The sequence below is a fragment of the Rattus norvegicus genome, chromosome 18 (genome assembly GCF_021556685.1).
Source record: "Rattus norvegicus strain SHRSP/BbbUtx chromosome 18, alternate assembly SHRSP_T2T, whole genome shotgun sequence".
Lineage (NCBI taxonomy): Eukaryota > Metazoa > Chordata > Mammalia > Rodentia > Muridae > Rattus > Rattus norvegicus.
The window spans coordinates 27,268,567-27,283,554 of NC_141551.1; the positions used below are offsets into that span (position 1 = coordinate 27,268,567).

The following is a 14,988-nucleotide window of genomic DNA, read 5'->3' on the forward strand; positions in this document are numbered from 1 at the left end:
TGTTCCTGGTGCACAGTAAGGAAACTGAGCCTCGGAAGCTCCTCCTTGCTCCCCTCAGGCCCGCCCAGCCCACCGGTTGCCCCTGAGCTCTTGATCTCCCTCCCACCAGACCTCTTTTGGGGAACAGAACCCGTTGCTCTGGGGGCAGAGCATGCCGCCTTCATCACTCCTCCCTCTAGTGACTCATTCCCAAGACTGGGGGTGGCAGGAAGTGCCAGGGCCAGAGAACTGCAGCCCCATCCGGCTGGCAGCTTAGAGACATCCTATACTCTTCCCTCCTCCCTCCCCCGCCACCTCCCTCACTTCCAGCTCTGACTCTTGACATTTCTAAGTAAGAGACACCCACCTCCCCCAAAAACTCTTCTTGCCTTTCTATTGCCTCCTCCAGAACTTCAAGTGCATCCCCCAAAGGACTGCTGGGTTGAAACAGCCTCATCCCAAGAGAACCAGGCACAACTCAGACCTACAGCCCTTTTCTGGGGAAGGGCGCGAGGTCTTGAAGGGGATGGCTCCTGATCTAGAAAGCACTCTGGCACTTCAAACGACAAAGTTATTTTCCTACATGCTCAGCTCTTCACATGCCCTGTCTCATTTATCCTCGCATCAACCCTAGGAAGCAGACACTGTTTCGCTGGAGAGCTGCAAATGAGAACTAACTTCAGGAGGTAAAGCTGGGGCTCAAACCCACACCTTTCCTCCGACACGTAAATAACAAGGCTCTCCTACCAGCCTTGTTACAGGACAATGTAAGCCCTTTGGAGAACAACCTTTGAGCAATTGTGGGTAGCCTGTGTCATCCTCAGGCTTCAGTGCTGCTGCTCCGGGACTGCGGGGAAGGGGTTCCGACTAACTGCTCCCCTGCTTCAGACAGACCCATCCCACCCTCCACTCCAGTGAGCTGGAAATGGTAAGAGCTGCTCAGAGAATTTCCAGCCCCCTTAATCTTCCTATTAAACCTACAGGACAAGCAAACATCTGGGGTGCTTAGGGACTACCTACCTAAAAATAGGACAGAGAGGAGAGAGCCTTGCTTATAGATAAAGACAGCAAAAGGAAGCTACAGACACACAAGCCTAGGGTTAGCTCTGGGTTGGAGACAGAGCTGACATCTGTCAAACCAGGAGCACAGAGATGGCTCACATGACAGCAGAAATAATAATACCCTTGATTTATGTAGATAATTTTTCAGGCACTCCACAAACATTCGGTCCTCTAGATGACCTCCTAGGACCCAGGAAAGCAGAAAGCATCTTTTATTAGCTGCCACGACCTGCCAAAATGTACCCTAAGAGCAGGCAAGGTAATGAGCGAGTTAAGCAGATTGATAGTTTTTACAGCGGCTCTGTCTTCAGGCTCCTTAGATGCCTTATTTCCATTGGATTGCCGCATTTACATAACAGTGCAGGGCGAGAGACCCTGATAAATCTTCCCTGCATGGGGATAAATACAGTGGAAATGTACTTTTGTTGACAGCAATTTGTTTTACTACACCACTGCCCTTCAATTTGGGAGAAAAGAGCAAGGCTATTGCTTTATGAAGGGAGGGAAGGAAGGAGGAGAAGAGGAGGGACTACGGATGAGAGAGCCAGAACCAGAAGAATGAATAGAGGGGAAGATGCTGAGGGAAAGAAGGCGGTAGGCAAGACAGACAGAAGCAGTCGATAGAAGAAGGCCCACTGTCTCCACAGCCCAGACTCAGCAGCAGACACGGGATAGGAGCGCAGAAGCCAGGCTAGCTGCTAGGGAGAGTGAGAAAGATCCCAGGTCATTTTTGTGTTGCTGTTTGTTTTTTTTAAGACAGCCTCACATGCCAGGCCAGACTGGGATTCCTTAGATAGCTGAGATGAACTCAAACCGCGGGCCCCGGGGCTGAAATGCCGGGACTAAGGGTATGTGCCCCCATGCCCAGCTAAATTCCCAGGTCTTCAGAGGCTGCGCCAGACTCCCATTTTTGTCCTTAGTTAGGAGAGGGTAGAGAAATAAGGAGGGCCACAAGGTTCCTTTTGAGCTCACTTTTGATGAAGTTTCAAAGTCTTCTAAGGCTTGTATCCCATGACACCCCATAACCCTCCCTCTCCCCACAAGCCTTTATTCAGAGAATAAGTGTGCCCTTGGGCATCAGAACTGAGCTCAAAGACTCTCCAAACACGAACTTAACTGAATATATTTAATCCTGTAACCTTTTCAGTCCTCCTGTCTAGTCTCTCTGCAGCTCAGGCTGCCTTCAAACTTACAATGCTCCTGCCTCGGCCTCTCCAGCTCTGGAATTACACACATACACCCCCATTCTCAGCGTCCGTGACTTCTCTATAGATCAAATGGGAACCTATTTATTTATCTGATCGATATTTACAGACTGTGTCCCACACATTGTGCTATCGGACTGATTGTGCAATAGAAAACAAGTCCTTTGCTTCAAAGGGTGCTCGGCCTGGACTGACAGAAGAAGCCAAGGCAAAAAGGGTTTATTCTGGCTTACAGGGACAGGGTTCATCATGGTGGAGAATAACTCCATGTAACAGGCAGGGAAGGAATGGTGGCAGAAACAGAAGAATGGTTTGCCTTAGACTCACTCAGGAAGTGAACAGGAAGTAGGCCAGGCTATTCCCACCCTTTCTGGCCTACTTCCTCCAATGAGGGTTAAGAAAAAGTTCTCAACTTTCCCAAACAGCGCCACCATGTGGAAGCCAACTCCAAATGGGAGGGTTTATAGGGGACGTTTCATATTCAAACTATACAAATCATACAGTACTATACAAACATGAGGGCCTGAGTGGATCCCCGGAACCAAGGATGGCAGCAATACATGCGACCCTGGTGCTTAGTGGGCAGAGACAGGCGAATCCCAGCTCGCCTAGCTGAAATGTCAAGACCCTAGTTCAGTGAGAAACCCATTCTCAAAAACTAAGGTAGAGGCCCAGGCACCGTGATGCACACTTTTAATCCGAGCATTCCGCAGGCAGAGGCAAAAAGGAGAGCACCTCCAGCATAACAAGAAAGAAAAATGAATAGTGAACGAAGAAAAGAGATGGCAGAGAGGCATAATACCAACACTGTGGAGGCAGAGACAGGAGGGGCCTGGGACTTGCTGGCCAGCCAAGCTAGCCCCATCACTGCGCTCCAGGTTTAATGTGGAAACCTATTTCAGATAATAAAGGGGAGAGGTAGCTCAGCCACTAAAAGCACTGCCTGCTCTTCCAGAATTCTTGAGTCCAACTCCCATCGCGGCTCACAGCTGTCTTTGACTCAGCTCCAGGGGATCTGGCGCCCTCTTCTGGCCTCTGCAGGCATCAGGCACCCACAAGGAACACATGCAGGTTTACCTGGCCCCTGGTGGAGGGAAGGGAGAGGGGCCAGATAGGAAGGGGAAAACATGGAGGGTATAAAGGTTTAGGACCGCGTCGAGGTTGCTAAGCCCTTTCCTTTTCTTCTCCAATCTTAGTCTCATGGTCAAGAGAAACTCATACACCCATATCGACTCCTCTGTCTCATCTTAGCATTCTGCCACACGTCATAATTTGATCCGTATTAACTGTCTCCTGGTCCTCTTTCTCTTTAGGTCACTATGCCTCTCTTGAGTCTTTTCCCAACACCTGCTCCAGGTCTCTCACGGCTTTGGCTTCCTCACATTTGTTATGAAGACAGTGGTGAAAGACTATTTTGTCTCCAGAAGAACAGCTTGTGTAAGAACTTGAAGGGCCTGGCACATTTTCGTGAGTGGTGGTGTCATGTTTAATCTAGAACATTACGTTGTGAGGGAAGGGAGAGGGGCCAGATGGCCAGGTGAAACGGTCCTTGATTGATACGTCAGTCTGTGTTGTGCTACTCTAACACAATACCTAAGAGTGGATAACTTATAAACGGCAGGGGGTCCTTCCTTACAGATTCAGAGGCAAGATTCATGGCTAATATCTGATGAAAGTCTTCTTGCTGGAGTATGCCATGGCAGACTGCAAACAGTAAGGAAGCACGAAGGACTGGAGATGGAGCTCGGTTGGAATAGTATTTGCCTCATATTACAAAGCCATGGTTTACTCCCAAGCCCTGGATGAGCAAGGTGTAGTGGGCCACACTCTAACTCTAGTCCTTTATCCCAGTGCTTGGAGGTGGAGGAAAGAGGATCTGAAATTCAACGTCATCTTGGCTATGTAGTGAGTTCAAGGATGATCTGAGATGAATGAAATCCTTTCTGTCTTTTACTTATTTTCTTTTTTTTGGTTCTTTTTTTCGGAGCTGGGGACTGAACCCAGGGCCTTGCGCTTCCTAGGCAAGTGCTCTACCACTGAGCTAAATCCCCAAACCCTATTTTCTTTTTATATTTAATTATTTTTCTTTTGTGTTTGAGCGTTTCCTGTACCATGCACAGTTAGTGCCTGCAGAGACCAGAAGAGGGCATTAGATTCCCTGGAACTGGAGTTTCAGATGGTTGTGAGGCATTTGGGGGGGCTGGGGGGGCTGGGAACAAAATGGTCTGAGCATGGTCGTGCACACCTCTAATCCCAGCACTCAGGAGGCAGAACCAGATGGGTCACTATGAGTTTGTGGTTAGCCTAGTATAATATAGCAAGTTCCAGACCAGCCTGAGCTATATAACAAACCTTGTCTCAAAAACAAGGATGTGGAGAGGGGTGCTGGGAAGTAACAGTAAAGTGCTTGCCATCCAAGATGGGATGAGGATCTGACTTTGGTCTTCAACTAGAGAGCCAGGCGTGGAGGCATAAATTGTAGTCCTAGCAGTGGGAAGCAGAGACCCAGAGACAGGCAGATCCCTGGGGCCCACTGGCCAGCCAGTCTAGCCATTAGATCAAGCTCCAGGCCCAAGTGAGAGGTTCTCTCAAAAGGCAGGCTGGACGGCTCCTGGGGAATGATGCCCAAGCTTGACCTCTGGCCTCCACACAGAGGCAAGCATGTGTATATGGATCTGCGTACACACCCATGTGCAAATATACTCAAGAAGAACAAAGAAGCATGGGAAAGGAAGAGAGCAAGAAGAGGGTAAGCTCACTTCTCTAACCAGTCCACTCCAGGAACACCGAGATCCATTCCAAGCAATCTAAGACCTAGTCACCTCCCGCTGAGCTCTGCCTACTGGCGATGTTACACTGGGAATTGTTCCCAGTGCATGAGCTTTGGGGACAGCCCTTGAGCCATAGCAGTGGAGGATTCTGCAGTGTGGGTTATGGAAGCCATAGAAGACTTGTGAGCATGTCAGATCCCACTCCCCTCCCCCTCGGTCCTCTTCTGTTGCATCCTGTTCTTTCTGCTCCATTTGGCTGACACCAAGAACACCGACAACATAGTGAAGCTTCACTAGGGGATTTTTCTGCTCACATTAAGCTCATTTCAGGCTTTCAGCACCAACAGGTGAGAACGGTGGCTCCATTAAATTATTTGCTCTGAATTACAAAACAAGGAAGAGGCAGAACCCAGTCTCTCAACCATTATGTTAAGTGACTCACACTCTCTACCTTAGTCTAAATCTTTTCTTTAGGGGAAAAAAATAGAAATATCTGTAGGATGCCTTTAGGTCTGTAGGCAGAAGAGAGAATAAGTTAGGAACTTGTCTTATTTTTAAAATTACATTATTCTCTCTCTCTCTCTCTCTCTCTGTGTGTGTGTGTGTGTGTGTGTGTGTGTGTGTGTGTGTGTGTGTGTGCACATGTGTCTGCACACTGGTGTGTGGAGATCAGTGGACAACCAACAAAGGTGTCAGTTCTCTCCACTATGTAGGTCCCTGGGATTAAACAAGCTATCAGACTTGTTGGCAAATGTGGCAAGGACCTTCCCCTAATGAATAAAGATTTCATGGGGCCAATCACTGGGTGAGGAGTAGGCAGGACTTCCAGCTCAGAGTGGGGAAGAGAGGAGGAGAAAAGGGACTTGAGGATTTTTGGAGAAAAGATTCTGGAGACAAGATGTAATGAACTAGAGGCCCTCCGGTTAGATGGCAGATCCGCCCAGATCCACCACCAGAGGGTTTAGCTTAGCGTGGTTTACTAATTAGGATGTTAGCTGTTGCACCTAGCGATTGTGTTACCTGTTGATTCTACACTAAGATTGTGTGCTGTTTTCCTTCACAAGGTGACTCAACTGAGTTCCAGAGAAAGGTACGGTGGCAGGACACCCCAGCCAGTCACGGAATTTGGATGCATGGGGCAGGCATGGCAGTGACCCACCATGGGAACATAGCAAGTCGGGTGGAGAGATTTCAGGAGCTCCAGGCCAGAGAGTCAGGTGATGAGAACAGCCCGCCGGTGCCATGGAGCCCACCGGTGTCCCGTCTAGTAAGGGATGGTGCTTTTTTTTTTTTTTTTTTTTTTTTTGTATTTCCCACTACAGGCAAATGCTTTTAACTGCTGAGCCATCTTGGGGGCCCATTTTAGGGTAGGGACATTCAGATTTTGTTGTTGATTTTTCACAGTGCTGGGGATCAAATCCAGAGCTTTGCACACAGTAGGCAAGCATTTTACCAAGGAGCCAACCCCCTAGAGGGATTTTCAGATTCTCATAGAATACATTTAGCCAAGCAGACCATCTCCCTACTCTCCCCATCCCTTGCCTGGGGTGCCTGCTCACTTTAGCTCTCACGCCCTCGTTACTTCCATGGACACCGTTTGCACATCTTTGGGGCTTTATGTGATATATTTGTTCCCTCCTTGCAGAGGGTGGCTATTCCCCGTCTCCTTCCTTGGCTCTAACAAAAGGAGTCTGGTCTCATCCTTAGCTAGCAAAACTCTCAAAGATTAGCACCTCTGGCTCTGTTTCCTACCATCAACTTCTGCACCCTCTCACAATCCAAAGATATACAATCACTCTTGAAACCAGAAAACATCTCTAAGCATCCTCAATTCAAAAATGACCTTTCCGTTCACTGACATCATCTCCACTCCCCAGATGACCTCCAGGATAACTCTCCCTCTGATCTCACCTCTTCTGTCTTATAGAAAGCACCCGGAGAGGGTGATGCATGGTACCACTCACCTTTAATTATGGCACTTGGGAGTCTGAGGCAAGCAGATCTCTAGGAGTTCAAGGATAGTCTGGGCTACACGGTGAGTTCCAAGCCAGCCAGGGCTACACAGTAAGACCCTATCAAGAAAGAAGGAAAGAAGGAGAAAAGGAGAGAAACGAAGGAAGGAAGGAAGGAAGGAAGGAAGGAAGGAAGGAAGGAAGGAAGAAGGAGAGAGACAGAGTAATCTAAAATGCAGTTAATCTTATCACCTTATCACTTCCCTTCTTAAAACTTTTCAGGGGTTGGGGATTTAGCTCAGTGGTAGAGCGCTTGCCTAGGAAGCGCAAAGCCCTGGGTTCAGTCCCCAGCTCCAAAAAAAGAACCAAAAACAAAAAAAAACAAAAAAACTTTTCAAAGTTTTCTCCACTCCAGAATAGCAGTTTCAAGCTATTCTGCCCACCCCAACCCATTTCTCTTGCCCCTTTCCTTCTAAGAACACTCACTGCTGGTACACCAGCCACAACTCCTAACACCTTGGCTCAGCTTTTTGAAACTTACTTTCTCTCTTGACCCTGCATGGTGCTTACTACATCTAGATTCTTTCCCTATTTTTCCAGCTAAAGTCTACTAAATCTTTATGGTGGTTCTCAACCTAAACTCAGTGCTGGATAATTCTATGTCAAATTGATACAGGCTGTCATCTGGGAGGAAAGAACCTCAATTAAGTGACTGCTTCTGCAAGAACTAGCTATGGACAAGCCTGTAGGGCATTTTCTTAGTTAGCGATTGATAGGGGAGGGAAGGCGCAGCCCATTGTGGGTGGGGCCATCCCTGGGTCAGTGGTCCTGGGTTCTATAAGAAAGCAGGCTGAGGGGTTGGGGATTTAGCTCAGTGGTAGAGCACTTGCCTAGCAAGCGCAAGGCCCTAGGTTTGGTCCCCAGCTCCGAGAAAAAAAAAAGAAAAAAGAAAAAAAGAAAGCAGGCTGAGCAAGCCAGTAAGCTGCACCCCTCCAAGGAGTCTGCATCAGCTCCTGTCTCCAGGTTCCTGCCTTGCTTGAATTCCTGTCCTGACTTCCTTTGATGATGAACAGTGCCCTGGAAATCTAAGCTGAATAAACCCTTACCTTCCCAATTTGCTTTTGGTCACGATGCTTCAACACAGCAATAGCAGCCCTAAACCAAACTCCCTCCATTAAAAAGTTTCCCAGAACTCTTAGACTAGGCAAGCCACCCCATTTTCTGCTATAACACAGGCTTACCCCCAGTACAATGTCAATCCTGTTTGCTATTACTTGTTTACTGCTTCTTTGTCTCCCACATTCAATGAGTTCAGCAGTTCTCAACCGGTGAATTGTAACCTCTTGGGTCGGCAGGGGGGAGAGGGGAGATCTCATATCAGATATTTACATGACAACTCATAACAGTAGCAAAATTACAGCTACGAAGTAGCAATAGAGGGTCACCACAAACACCTGAGGGACTATACAAAAGGGTCATAGCTTTTGGAAGGTTGAGAGCCACTGAACTAGTTAGAAATGAGATATATACATACATACATACATACATACATACATACATACATACATACATACATATTTAAAAAAACCAAACACACATCTATCCTAGTTACACACATGTGCATTGGTGTTTTGCCTGCATTTGTGTCTCGGGGGAGGGTGTCAGATCCTGTGGAACTGAAGTTAGAGACAGTTGTGAGTTGCCATGTAGGTGGTTCTGAGACTTGAACCTGGGTCCTCTGGAAGAGCAAACTGTGCTCTCAACCACTGAACCCTTAGTTTTCGGTTTTGTGAGACAGGGTCTCTCTATACGGTCCTGGCTGTCCTGGAATTTATGTAGCCCAAGTGGACCTCAAACTCATAGAAATTTGCCTGCCTCTGCCTCCAGAGTGTTGGAATTAAAGTCACCTGCGGGGGTTGGGGATTTAGCTCAGTGGTAGATCGCTTGCCTAGCAAGCACGAGGCCCTGGGTTCGGTCCCCAGCTCTGAAAAAAAGAAAAGAAAAAAAATAAAAAAAAAAAATAAAGTCGTCTGCCACCACATCCGGCTCTCAGTTAAGGTATTTTTAGCAACATGACAACAGTACTGTATCTGGGCTGTTGCCAAGAGTCTAGCAGGTCATAGCAATGACTGCTGAATGGGTATGTGATTTTTTTTTCTTCATCTTCAGGGTACAATTACAGAGGCCATGTAGTTTTCACCTACAGCCTCATCCCCTAGTCTAGTTACAGGCGATTAATTGGGTTTTCCTCTTTTCTACATACTAGGACTGCATTTTTATGTTTTCATCCCTATTGCCTTATACAGAGCTCAGAATCCTTGTTTCTGTCGCTTTGTGTGCATGTGTGTGTATGTGCATATGTATGCTGGTGCACGTACACATGTGTGCATGGGGAGGCCAGACATCAGGCATCTTTCTGTATTGTTCTTCACCTTTTTTTGAGACAGGGCCTCTCCTTAGACCTGCCTAGGCTGGATGAGGACCTGTAGGGCTCTGCCGGTTTCAACCCTTCTAGTGTTGGGTTTGCAGATGTGTGTAGCCCAGACGCCCTGCTTTTGTTTTATGTGGGTGTTAGGGACTCCAACTCAAGTTCTCATGCATACAGGACTGGCATTTTACAAGCTGAACCACCATTCGCTCTTTATTATTAAATTTCTCTGCATGTGTGTCTCTGTCTCTCTCTCAGGGTGTGTGTGTCTGTGTGTGTGTGTGTGTGTGTGTGTGTGTGTGTGTGTGTGTGTGTGTGTGTGTGTACTACATGCATTCAGGTTTCCTCATGGGCCAGAGAGGGCATTTGATTGCCTAGAGCTGGAGTAAGGTAGCTGTGAGCCTCCCCATGAGGGGGACTGGGAGTTAAACTAAGGTCTTCTGCAAGGGCAGCAAATACTCTTAACTGCTGAACCATCTTAACAGCCCACTCACTCAGTTGTTTGTTTGTTTTTTTTAAATAACTGTTTATTGAGCCTCTCTTATGTGGATACACTAGGGAACAAAAATAGGCAGGGTCCGTCTTCTAACTGATATTCCAGTGACATGTGAGTATCCAGTGAACCTCTCAGTCCTACTGAGAAATCCTTTCGTCTCTGGAGACAGGAAGCAGGGAGCACAGGTGCTGGAGAAGGAAACTAAATTCTTTTGATAAACTCTGGACCTCCCTGTGTCTAGGCCCAGTTGGAACTAGCCATCAAGTAGGGGAAGGGAGTGGAGAGAGCCTCCTGGAAACGGCCTGAAACTCTGAATCCAGGCGGTATGTTGGTGTGTCGGCAACCCAGTGCCACGGTCTTTTCACTTGTTTGGTAACAAGGTTTCTTCCTTGTACTGGAGAAGAGCAGAGAAATTGGTCTCTAGAGGGGAAAACATAAAGGGATGGTGATGACAGAGAAAAAGGGAGGAGGAGAAAATGCAAAGAACAACAGGGAAGGAGACAGGGGCAGGGAGGGTCTGCAGGAAACGCTGGGGTCTGCAGGTTGGGCCCCAGTCCAACCCTGGGCAAGCAGCACTAGGAGTAGCTTCTCATTTGGGTCACTGGGTAAGGGAGCAGGGAGAATCCAGTGTTTCTAAGCCCCAGAAATTCCTACGTGTTTTCCAGTACCTGGTGGTCCACCTCCAGTCACCCTGGCTGCATCCAACCCTCCCAGGAGTTCTTCTGGGACTGGTCATCCCCTGAACCTAGGGCATAACTCCCTGCAAAGCCTCTAAAGCCAGTTAAAGGGGGAGAAAAAAAAAAGAGTCCCCGCAGCCATCGATTTTGGTCTCTATTAGAAAAGACGCCTTTTAAAAAGGCTCTCTGTCCACCACCTGTTTCCTGACTGAGCGCTCAGGCCCTGCTCTCTGAGATTTCAGCCTGACAGCATCTTCATTTGCAATCACAGAGCAGAAACCTCTACCTCAAGAGCCTCCAGATGCTAAACTAGCGCCTGCGTTCCTTCCAGGGTCCTGCTCGCTTCTGAGGCTACAGCACCACCTGCCGCTCATCTGAGGAAACCGGCTGAGACGGCAAAGGCCCGGGAGCCTGGGAGGAGGCGGAGGCTGACTAGGAGGCTGGCTCTGGGCCTCAAGAGAACCGACTCTTTGTTCTGGACAAATCCAGCACTGGCCCTCAGGGACAAGGCAAACGTTTTGATCATTGTCGTCAGTCATACATCTTAGGCAAGGCAGGATGCCTAGCTCTTACAAAAAGGAACTTGGAGGTTCTGAAAGGATATCTGGATCTGCCGATTTTCATAAAACTCCAGTGTCCTCTCAAGGTTAATTTACCCAGAGGAGTACCAGCCTGCCTTTGAAATTCTGTAGATTTCCTCAAAGTGATTCTTGTTTCTGTGCGGGTTTGAGATTATTGCAAGTCGAGTTAATTGGATGGGTAAGATAATGAAGGCAAGCGTAGAAGAATCAGACCTTTGGAAAAAATATAAGGAGCTTGCTCTTGCTGAACTCTCGCGGGTTCTCAGCCAGAGCGCTCTCTTAAGCTCGCCATCTGTGTGATTCCTATTGCGGCCTCTTCCCAGAGAGAGTTTTGAGGGCCACACAGCTGATGAGATGGTTAATTTGAAGTTTTTATTATTATTATTATTATTATTATTATTATTATTATTATTATTATTATTATATTAGTGATAATGATGGTGATGATGGTGATGGTGATAACATGTGCCAAATTAAACATTTGGAGACCAGAGAACAACTTTTGGGAGTCGGTTCTCCCCTTCCACCATAGGCTGTAGGTTTCAGAAATCACTTTTACCCACCATGCTATCCCCCTGTGTTGTGTTAGAATTGAGGCTCGGGTCGGGACAGACCACACCAGCAGTTCCACGTGGAGAGGTTTATTGGGGGGTGGGGGAGGAGGACAACAGTGACAAAAGGGGAGAAGAGAGAGGGAAGGGGAAAGGGAAAGGAGGCAGGAAGAATCTGCCTTTTATTTAGACTGTGATGTAACCACTCCCAGGTAAAGATGGAAGGTAAACCAAATGGATGCTGGGAATGTATGGCCATTGCCATGGCAACAGATGGTGCCTATGGGTGATGTCACTGCTGATTTCAGAGGCAAAAGCCAGATCCTGATGCCAACACCCTGAAGAGGTTTTACCCACCGATGCCTGCCCTTGAAGAAGGGTCTATAGACCAGCCTCTACAACAACCTCTAGTGACCCCCCTTTTCTGATTCTCAGGCATTTGGAGTCCCCTTTCACCTGGTGCCAGGATTTATCTGTATGGCCAATGGCACATGGCAGGAGAAATCCTGTTTGATTTCCAGGATTGTTATAAAAGACTCCTGGTTTCTTCTTGGTCACTTCCCTTGGTCTTGTTGATCATTGGTGCTGGAGAAGCCAGTTGCTATGTAGTAATCAGCCTTATGGAGAAATTCATGTCAGCAGTCATGTGCACGACATTAGAAGCAGATCCTCCAGCCCTAGAGAAGATCACATCGGATCTGGAATTGGAGATTTAGCTCAGCGGTAGAGCAATCTCCCAGCAAGCACAGGTCCTAGGTTTGGTCCTTGGCTCCAGCAGCGAGGGAAAGACAAAATTACAAGATTACTGTCCAGTGACTGCTGAAGGCCCAATGGGTGACCTTAAACCACCTCATCTGCCACCTCTCAGAAACTTCTGAGATAAATACTTGCATTCGTTATTTTAAGCCCTTAAAGTGTTGGGATAACTTGTCTTGTAGCAACATAACAGACCCGCCATATGGCATTTTTATTATATCATCTTATACATTGTGATACCTTATATCTTATGATACCTTATAAATCTGGCAATGGCTTATAAATCCACCTGGAGTCTCTCCCCACAGTCTGGCCTCATCTCCTGATTCCCGGCTGCCTCTCTAGCTCGCTCTCACCCTTGGCTCAGCTCCAACTCTGGCCCTGTGAACTAGTTTGTCTTTCCTTTTCCAGACAGGGTATAAGTCAGGCTGGCTTTGAACTCCTACTGAAGTCGGGAATGTGCCTGAACTCTTGATTCTCCTGCCTTTCCCTCCCACGCTGGGATCACAGGTATGAGCTACCTCACCTGCTTTATGCAGTGCAGAGGATGAAACTCTCACGTAGGCCAGGCAGGCACTGTGCTGACGGAGCCCCAGCCCCTTCAGGTCTTTCCTCAAATGCTACTTTCCCAGAACAGCTTTTTCTCCTTTTATTCTAAAATTCATTTACTTTTTGTTTTATGTGCATAGGTCTTTTGGCCACACGTATGTGTGCCTGTTGACCTCAAAGGTCAGAAGATGGTACACAGGAGACCCTTGAAACTGCTTGTCAGATAATCATGTGGTGCTGGGAACTGAAACTCTGCAAGAACAGCAAATAATCTTCACCACTGAACCATCTCTCCGGCCCTAGAGTAGCTGTTCTTGACCCTGCCCTGTTCTTTTAAAACGATATTTTAGGTATTTGTGTGTGAGTCTAGGCACAGGAATGGCTAAGTATACTTGTGGAGTCAAAGGACAACTGTGGAGGTTGGTTTTCTCCTTCGACCGTGTGTGAGTCCCTTTATCCATTGCACCATCTCACTGGCCCTTCCGCCATTTTTTTTTTTTTTTTTTAAGATTTATTTACTTATTTATTATGCACACAGCGCTCTGCCTGCATGTTTGCCTGCAGGCCAGAAGAGGGCACCAGATCTCATTACAGATGATTGTGAGCCACCATGTGGTTGCTGGGAATTGAACTCAGGATGTCTGGAAGAGCAGCCAGTGCTCTAACCACTGAGCCATTTCTCCAGCCCTCTAGCCCCCCATCCCCTTCTTAAATTGCAACCTCCATGTCTTCCTATCCTATTCTTTAGTTTACTTTTTATCTTGGCTCTTATGATTACATAATATACATTATGAAGGGAAAAGAAATAAATTTTATGTGTATGTTATTTCTGTTCCCACGCATCCACTAACTAGAATAAAAGCTTCGCAAAAGCAAGAATTTGTATTTTCATTGATGCTTATTTTTGCTCTCTTTCTAGTATGTGTAATAGTGTCAAAACATAGTGGACTTAAAATATATGTTTAGGTAACTAGGAAAAATGTGAATGTTTCAGCAGAACTAAGCTGTCCTAACCTGTAAATTGTGTCCTCTCAATGACAGTACAGGTCTGTAGAAGAAATAGGCAATTTCTGCCCAGTGACCACCTAGCCATTAGCATGAATACTTACAAAACTAAATATTATGATATACAAGTGTGATCCCGACACACACACACACACACACACACACACACACACACACACACTAGAGGTAGATAGATATAGATAGACAAGAAACAAACTTTAAAGGTGGATGCTGCCTCCCAGGGAATGAGGAGTATCTGCTTGCACAGGCAAACACATACAAAGAAGAACAGAAACAAAGTAAAATCTAATACAGGATGTGACAGTTCATCTTGATTGTCAACTTGAGAGTATTTAGAATCCCCATGGAAACACACCTAAATGAAAGTATTTCCAGAAAGGTTTAACTAAAGAGGGAAGCTCCACCCTAAGGTGGGCTATGGCCTTGATCTCTCTTGGTTTTCTGTGCACATGAAGTGTAACCAGCTGCCTTGTGATTTCTATACCATGATAGATGGAACCCTTAAACTGTAAGCCAACCTAAACTAAACCTTCCTTACCAGAGCAACAAGAAAAGTATCCAGCATAGACAATAAACACCTTTCTAAAGTGTGTTACAAAAGCTCAGGTCCAGGTTAAGATCTATAAAGAGGGCTGGAGAGATGGCTCAGAGGTTAAGAGCACTGACTGCTCTTCCAGAGGTCCTGAGTTCAAATCCCAGCAACCACATGGTGGCTCACAACCATCTGTAGTGGGATCCGATGCCCTCTTCCGGTGTGTCTGAAGACAGCTACAGTGTACCTATATACATAAAATAAATAAATAAATCTTTAAAAAAAATCTATAAAGAAAAAAACCAGTCTAAGATATGTGTGAAATGTGTGATCTACTCTAGCCTTCCTGATCCTTCACACCTAAAACGTTCAAGTCCGTGATGCTAGTGAACACCTTTTGTCCCAGCACTTGGGAGACAGAGT

General features: G+C 46.8%; 1 long non-coding RNA gene across 2 annotated transcripts; it reads left to right on the forward strand.

The window, feature by feature from the left end:
• Positions 1 to 3,542: 3,542 nt before the first annotated feature.
• LOC120098220 (uncharacterized) lies at positions 3,543 to 11,359 on the forward strand. 2 transcript variants are annotated; one of them, XR_015642860.1, is made up of 2 exons: positions 3,543 to 3,713; positions 10,902 to 11,359. It is a non-coding gene; the product is annotated as an uncharacterized LOC120098220 (long non-coding RNA). The 2 variants fall into 2 exon arrangements; XR_015642861.1 differs by having other exon boundaries at positions 3,557 to 3,683.
• Positions 11,360 to 14,988: the final 3,629 nt, after the last annotated feature.